Source organism: Ailuropoda melanoleuca, chromosome 5 (genome assembly GCF_002007445.2).
Source record: "Ailuropoda melanoleuca isolate Jingjing chromosome 5, ASM200744v2, whole genome shotgun sequence".
In the NCBI taxonomy this organism is placed as follows: domain Eukaryota; kingdom Metazoa; phylum Chordata; class Mammalia; order Carnivora; family Ursidae; genus Ailuropoda; species Ailuropoda melanoleuca.
The window spans coordinates 34,888,070-34,895,489 of NC_048222.1; positions in this window are offsets into that span (position 1 = coordinate 34,888,070).

Sequence of the window (7,420 nt, forward strand, 5' to 3'; positions counted from 1 at the left end):
GGGGGGGCGGGGCGGAGGGGGAAGAGAGAGGGGTGAGAAGGAACAGGACCTAGAGCTGAGCCTGGAGCAACCCCAGTGTTCCTACAGGGAAAGCAGGCACAGGAAGCTGTGAGCCAGCGGTGAATACTCAGCCCGCAGAAATCCAGGAAGGCTTGGTGCCCCTGGAAGCTGAGGGAAAAGAGGTGGCTGACAAAAGACCACGGTTAACTCCCAAATGCAGTGGGGACATGAGTCAGGTCAGGACTTGGGGGTGGAGCGTCTTGGAGGTCACCGGTGACCTTAGCATTGAACGGTTTGCTAGAGGAGTGGTCCAGGCGGGTGCCAGATTGCCACGGGAGGAGGACCGAGCAGGAGCTGGGGAAGAAGAGACGGGCATGGGGACAACTCTTGGGGTAAATCTGGCTGTGGAGAGAGGAAAGAGGAGCCAGGACTTGGAGTGGGAAGTGGGCTCTTACTTTAAGATGGGAGAGTTTAGAAAGCAGGTTTAAACACTGATGGAAAGGGGGGTGCCTGGGTGGCACAGCAGTTAGGCATCTGCCTTCAGCTCAGGGCATGATCTCAGCGTTATGGGATCGAGCCCCACATCAGGCTCCTCTGCTGTGAGCCTGCTTCTTCCTCTCCCACTCCCCCTGCTTGTGTTCCCTCTCTCGGGCTGTCTCTATCTCTGTCCAATAAAGAAATAAAATCTTTAAAAAAAAAAAAAAAACGCTGGTGGAAAGGGACCAGGAGAAAGTGGGGGGTTTGATTTAACTGAGAGGAGGGCAGACAGTGAGGGATAATGGACAGCATAAGATTCTCCAGAAGGCAGGAGGGGACGATAACCACGCAGTTTGCCCATACTGTTGGCAGACTAATGCTGTCCACAGGTCCGAGTAGCAGACGTTCACGGGTGGGTATAAAGGCCCAGGATGTGTGTTGGGGGGACCCCTGAGCTATGTGCCCTGCTCCTTCCCTCCAGCTTTTTCCACCTTAAAGATATTTTGTTTAATAAAGAGGTAGTGACTACAGCAGACTCTTCTGGACTTTAAGAATATGGAAGTTTCTGCTCGCCAACAGCTCATTGTGAGGGTCAGACAATGACAGTGTCACGCTGCAAGTGCCGTACCTGCAGGGGACAAGGGATCTACAGTGGTGCAGGGGAGGGACCTCACACACTGGGAGACTACTTCAGGAAGGTCTGGCGGTTGGTGTCAAGGAGAAGGATAAGCAGGGAAGCATTCCAGGAAAAGAGGAGAGCAGGTGTAAAGGGAGGAGTGTACCAGGAGCTGCAACTAGCTCCCCCTGGCAGAAGTGAAATGAGCAAGAGGCTAGAGAGAGGAGGTTGCAGACGCAGACAAGGGCAAGCTCCTGGAAAGAGGTGAGTGCCAAACTAAGGAGGTTGCCTTTGCCTGGAAGGGACGGGGAGCCATGGAGGGTCATAAACAGATAGATCAGAAAACTGATACCAGCAACAGTGGATGCCACAGAATAAGTCTGAAGCTTGGCAGATCCATTAGTTGGCCGTCAGCTAATGCAGGGGCCAGTGGGTCCAAGACAGGGCCTGGTCATCCGTAGAGAGAAGATACCTGTCTACATGGTGTTAAGAGGGTAGAATGAACAGGACTTTGTGCCCAAATGGATGTGGGAAAGCAAGAATCTAGGGTGATCGCAAGTTTCCAGCTTGCATGGAGGGCTGGAGGGTGGCAACGTCCTCTGAGATGGGGGTGATAAAAGGGGCTACACTGGGGGTGAGACAGTGGGTTCTGGCTTGGGCGCACTGAGTTCAAGGTGCCTATATGACATCCACATGGAAACGTCCAGCAGGTGGGTAGCAATATGGTCTGAAGTTTCGTAACAGTCTCTTCGGGAAATAGTAAATTGGAAATCGAGAACCTTTAGGGAATGTGGAAGACTTCCCTTGAGGAAGGTGTATGGCATGAGAAGAGAGTCCAAGTGAGAATCCCCATAGATCACCAACATTCCAGGGACCAGAAGAAGAATGCTTGAGAAGCAGTACTCAGGTAGGAAGAGAACCAGGAGAAAATAAGCTATAATATCGTAGAGCAGAGGGCGCACCAGCGTCTCAGGGTCGGGACCACAAAGCGATCACCTTGGACAGGGGAGAAAAAGCGTCTGCTGGTCTTAGCAAGAACAAGGTCTTGCTCAGTGAGAGTGATTTCAACAACGCGACGACAGCTGAAACCAGGTTATAAGGTTTGTGGAGTGATCAGAAGTGAGGAAGAAGAGGCAGCCGGTGGAGAAAAATCTTTTGAAAACCTTACTTAGCTGGGGAGATGACAGCGAGCAGAAGATGACAGAAATGTTCCCAGACATAGCTTCCCCAGTATGAGCCCCGCCACTATCCAGCTACAGAAAAGCACATGCCATCTCCTCCTCATTCCGAAATGGCCTTTCCTGGGAGATTCAGATACAGATGTTCCTTTACTTGGAGATTTTCTCATGTAAAGTTTGCCTGTAACATTATCCACCGATCCCACCTTTGTGTTTAGAAATTTCCCTAAGCCGCAAACATCGATAACAATACCTAATACTTATGGAACACCTACTAAGCCCTGTGCAGAACATCTTACATGGATTGAGTCCTCAAGATAACTATTGAGAAGGTATTGACAAAGAGGGGAAACAGGTCTGGGAAGATTTAGAGAGTCACATGGTTGGGGGAAAACCAGCATATGGGCCTTCCAACTCCACTGCCTCAGGGCTAGCTTCCCTACTAGAAAGTAGAAAGTCTCTCTAGTTGCTCCAAACATGCTCTCTCTGGCCCTGGTGCTGCCTCCCTGATGCCAGGACCCACACCTTCCGGGAATTCAGCTTGCAGATTGAATTGTGGTTCCCTCCTGACCTGCATGCCAGTCTCAGTCCTACACTATCAGTCGCAATGGATTGTGGGCTAAGAAAAACAGCTACCATCTTTCTAGCTTTTTCTCCCATGCCCCCACCTAGGGCACAGTGCTTGGTGCTTCATGTTCTTATTTCATTCCATCCTCGAGGCAACCTATGCAGTCTCTTGTACTTTGGCCACGTTGCAGGTAAAGAACCTTAAGTTCAGAGAGGGTAAGTACCTTGCCCAATATCACACAGCTAGTAAATAGCAGAGCTGGAACTGAAACCCAAGTCTGCCTGTTGTAATAACCTCCCAATACTCACTCTCCTTTCCACGGCCACAGGGCAGCAGCTCCCAGGCCTCGGGTTTCAGGATCTTTGACCCCCCACCCTATCCAGAATCCAATCATTTAGTCAGTCATCTGTTAATATTCCCTGAGTATATTTGTCAGGCTCCTATTGGTTGTATGAGACAGAAACCCAGCCAAACAAGTTGGAGCAATAAAGGAATTTATTGGCTCTCCAAGACAGGTAGGATGTTGTTGCAGTTCCCAGGACTGAAAGAAAGACTGCTAGGCCATTAAAGCCAAGACTGGGACTCAATGCCGCTAGCGTGCTCTCTAAACTCCTCTCCCCTCTGTTGCCCTGCTTGACTCCTCCAGGTAGTGGGAGAGCTGGCTGTCAGCAGCCTTTGCAGCCCAGTAAGAAGGCTTCCTTCCCCCCAGCATCCACATATCAATCCCAGGGAAAGAGTCTGATTGGTTCTGCTTGGAGAGTGTGCCCACCCCTTGGGTCAGTCGCTGGTGTTAGGGGATGAGGTTCACATAGCTCACAGATATGTGCAGTCTGGGTTGCCTGCCGGCAATGGGGTAGGTGAAGTGGGCGCCGCGACTGACAACCCACCAGGTCTCTGTGACAACAGGGGGAATGTCCCAAAGGAAAGGGATGCCAGAAGTGGGATGATGGAAAACAGGCTAAAGAGATAAAGGTCCCTAACTGTCACAGTCCACTACACTGGTCCATGCGAGAGACAGGGGCAGACACGACACAGACAACATCTTGGGGAGGCCAGAGCCTCACAAAGAAATAAGGCTTACAGACACAAAGCCGTTAGTAAGAGCTGATAGCAGTTATCATCCATGGAGCACCTACCAGGTACCAGGCATCGGGCCAAGTACTTCCACATGCATTATTTTATTCCAAGCTCACGATGACCCTGGAAAGTCGGTACTATTATCATCCCTATTTTTCTGAGTCAAAGAGGCATTAGAAAACAACTCCCCCCCCCTTTTTGGCAAGGCAGCCAATATAGGGAAAAATGAAAATGTTTATGGGCTCCTTATCCCTGCTCAGAGAGGTTAAGTGACTTACCCAAGGTCACACAGCTAGCACATTAAATGAACATCCTGGGAAACATTTGGTTAAGAGCCAAAAGAGTGCTTCTGTTTCTCTCTGCCAGCTAAGACTATCCGGAGGTGGCAGGGGGAGGGAGTGTGGATCTAAGCAGAAATCTGAAGGATGGGACATCTGGGCAAGTAGCCGGGGAGGTTGGAGGGAAGAGAGAATGGGTCACTCTCCAAACACTAAGGAAGGCGGGCCTGAGTACCACCCAGAACCTAGTTATTCCCTTCACCTGTGGTAGCCCTTTGGAGATTTACCATCAGAGACACCTTCCGACAATCCTCTTCTCTAGTCTGCTCTGACCAGCCTACCCTTTCTTCAGAGGACACACACACCAGTCCCCCTGCTGCTCCATTCTGGCTGCTCTCTTGGGGGTCCACCAGTGGATGGGGGTCCTAGACATTTGATCCACACAAATAGCAGAAGAAATGAAGAAATGTCACCTCCCTTTTTCTAAGTAACTCACTTCTATGAATGAGACCCCAAATCAAGCAGGTATTAAGCAGCTCCATTTATCCTCTGAAACCAAGCTCACTGTCTCCTAACTACTTCCAGTTCAAACACATCCCCCCCATCCTGGACCTGCACAGATGGTCCCGTGGACCTAAGGCTAGAAACTCCTCCTATTTCCTCAGAATCAGCCCATTTTTGATGTTGGCTATCCTCAGCATCATAGCCTCTGTGAAATGGTTGGTGGGACTATAGGATTCCACTTCTATGAGGGGCCTAGCATAGTTACATTCAAGGGCACAGAAAACAGAACGTTGCTTGTCAGGGGCTGGGGGGACAAAGAGTGGGCAGCTGTCGTTTGCTGGATTCCGAGTTTCAGTTTTTCAAGATGAAAGGAGTTCTGGCGTTGGAAGGCGGTGATGGTTCCCTAACAGTGTGAATGCGCTTAATTCCACCGAACTGCACACTTTAAAATGGTAAAGAAGGTAAATTTTATGTGTACTTTACCATAATTTTTTAAAGTGATGATTGGTGGGGCCTCTGGTTTCCCCACATCCCCAGGAGAATGTCTCCCCCACCCCAGGCAGCTGGATCTCCACCCTCACGGTTTCTGGAGGACCCAGGGCCTCCAGAGACCCCTGCACACACCCCTCTGAGAGAGCCAAGGGAAGCCATTAGTACCCTCAGCACACCACTGGCCCCGAAATTCAGCCAGCTTCAAAACCTCCATCCGGCCCCATCTCCCTTGACCCTTCCTCAGCCTCCAGTTCAAGATCTCTACCTCCCTGTCAACTGAACTTTTGACAGTGTCACCTAGACTCACTTCTATTCCTCACTAACCATTCGGCACCCAATGTCCAGCGAAATGGCTCCTGCCACCTTCCTTCTCCCTCCCCCCAAAAAGCCAGCCCCTGCCACATCACCGGTGGCCTCCTAAGTCCCAAGGCCAGTGGGCGCTCTCCATTGCTTCTCTGCCAGCAGCTCTCTGCAGCCTTTGACGTGGCTAAGCGTGTCCTCCTCCAAACCCTGTCCTGCTGGGCCTGCAAGATGCCCTGTTCTCTTGGCTCTTCTCCTACGTAGCTCCCTGACCGTTCCTGCTCCTATCACTCAGGGACTCTTTTCCAAAGTTCCAGCCTAGACTTCCAGCTTTTGGTACTAGTCTACACGATTGTCCTGCTTAATCTCATCCCCTCGAATGATGATTCAATTTAAAAAACAAAACAAAAAAAAAACACCTTACCTCTCAAGGCCAGGCATAGATCCGTATCTCAACTGTCCTCAGGGTACCTCCCCCTGTCCCAAACCGGAGTCCTCATCTTCACCCCAGACCTGTTCTTCCCCACTGTTCTCTAACGAAACTGGTGGCACAACCATCTGCCCCATCTCCCCAGCTGTAAGCCATTACTGTAAGAGGCATCCTGGGCTCTCCCCTGCTCTCAAAGTTCAGCCCATCTCTAAGTCCCATCCTATTCTCCTAAATTCCTTCTCAACACATCCCCTCCTCTCCATCTCTGCTCCCACTCGGGCCTCCCCCTCTCTCAGCTGGATTCCTGCGACAGCTCCTAACGGGCCTGCTCCCTGTGGCCTAGCCCTCAGCTCCCCCATCCGCATTGCTCCAGAGGGGTCTCCTGAGAAGGCAAGCAGGCCCAGGTTCCTCCCTGACATCATCGCTCCCCTCTGCCCCAGGAGAAAATCCTAGCCACTAACTGTGGCCTCCAAGCCTCTCCAGGATCTAGTCTCCCTCTAATGCACTTCCACAGAGCTGCCAAATAGGTGTCTCTAAAGGGCACAGTTGGCTCAAACTCCCTCTCCCCTCACTTCTGCCTCTGAGCCTCTCTCTAACCCTTCTGCCTGCCAGGGGTGCTCATCCCCACCTCCCCCACACTGACAGTCACCTGGGTAACTCCTACTTCTTCCAGAAGCAGCTCAGGGGTTGCCTCCTGGGAGAGCCTGCCAGCCCCTGACCTGGGTTGCTCCCTGCCCTCCCCAGTCCCTTATCCTTTCTTCTAGAACTTGTCTTTGTCCTCCAATTTACCGCTCCTACTTCCCCAGGAGCTGTGAGCTTCCTGAAATGCTGCCTTTCCTTCCTGAGACCCCAGAGTCTAGCATGGGGTCTGGTACACAGAAGGTGCTGAATAAAGGTTGAGTAAATAGACGAGTAACTGAAGAAAGGATCTATGTCTAACGCAGAGCTGTCACCAGAGCCTCCAACTCTCAGCTCTGCCTAGCCCAGAGCTTGGCACACAGTAGGCGCTCAGCAGATTGTCTGTGTTCTATTTTCTGCATTAATCTGCTTCAAGGCAAGGTGTGGGGGAGGTTGAGATATGATAAGGGGCAAGGGGAAGGTCTGGATGAGGAAAACTTAGCCAAAAGAGGCTCTTGGGGTGCACCGCAGTGGGGGAAGGGGCAAGAGGGGTGCCTGGAAAGGCGGGAAGAACTAAGTCCCCAGACCGCTGTCCCTCCGCGCCGCGAGGTCCGGCGGAGTCCCGCCGGGCTAGTGCGCCTCCAGCCCCACAGGCGCAGGACCCTCGCGGTCACCCGGCCGCTAAGACCCCCGGCTCGCGCGCTCGGTGCTCGGCGCTGGGTGGCGTGTGTGTCGCTTTAAAAGCTCCCTCCCGGCGCGCGGGGCCGGCCCCTTCTCTGACAGCGCCGAGCGAGCGGAGCCGAGCGAGCCGGGCGGCCTTTGAGGGAGCCAGCGCCCGCCCGGGCGGCCAGTCCGGCGGGGGGCGGCGGGGCGGGCCGGGGG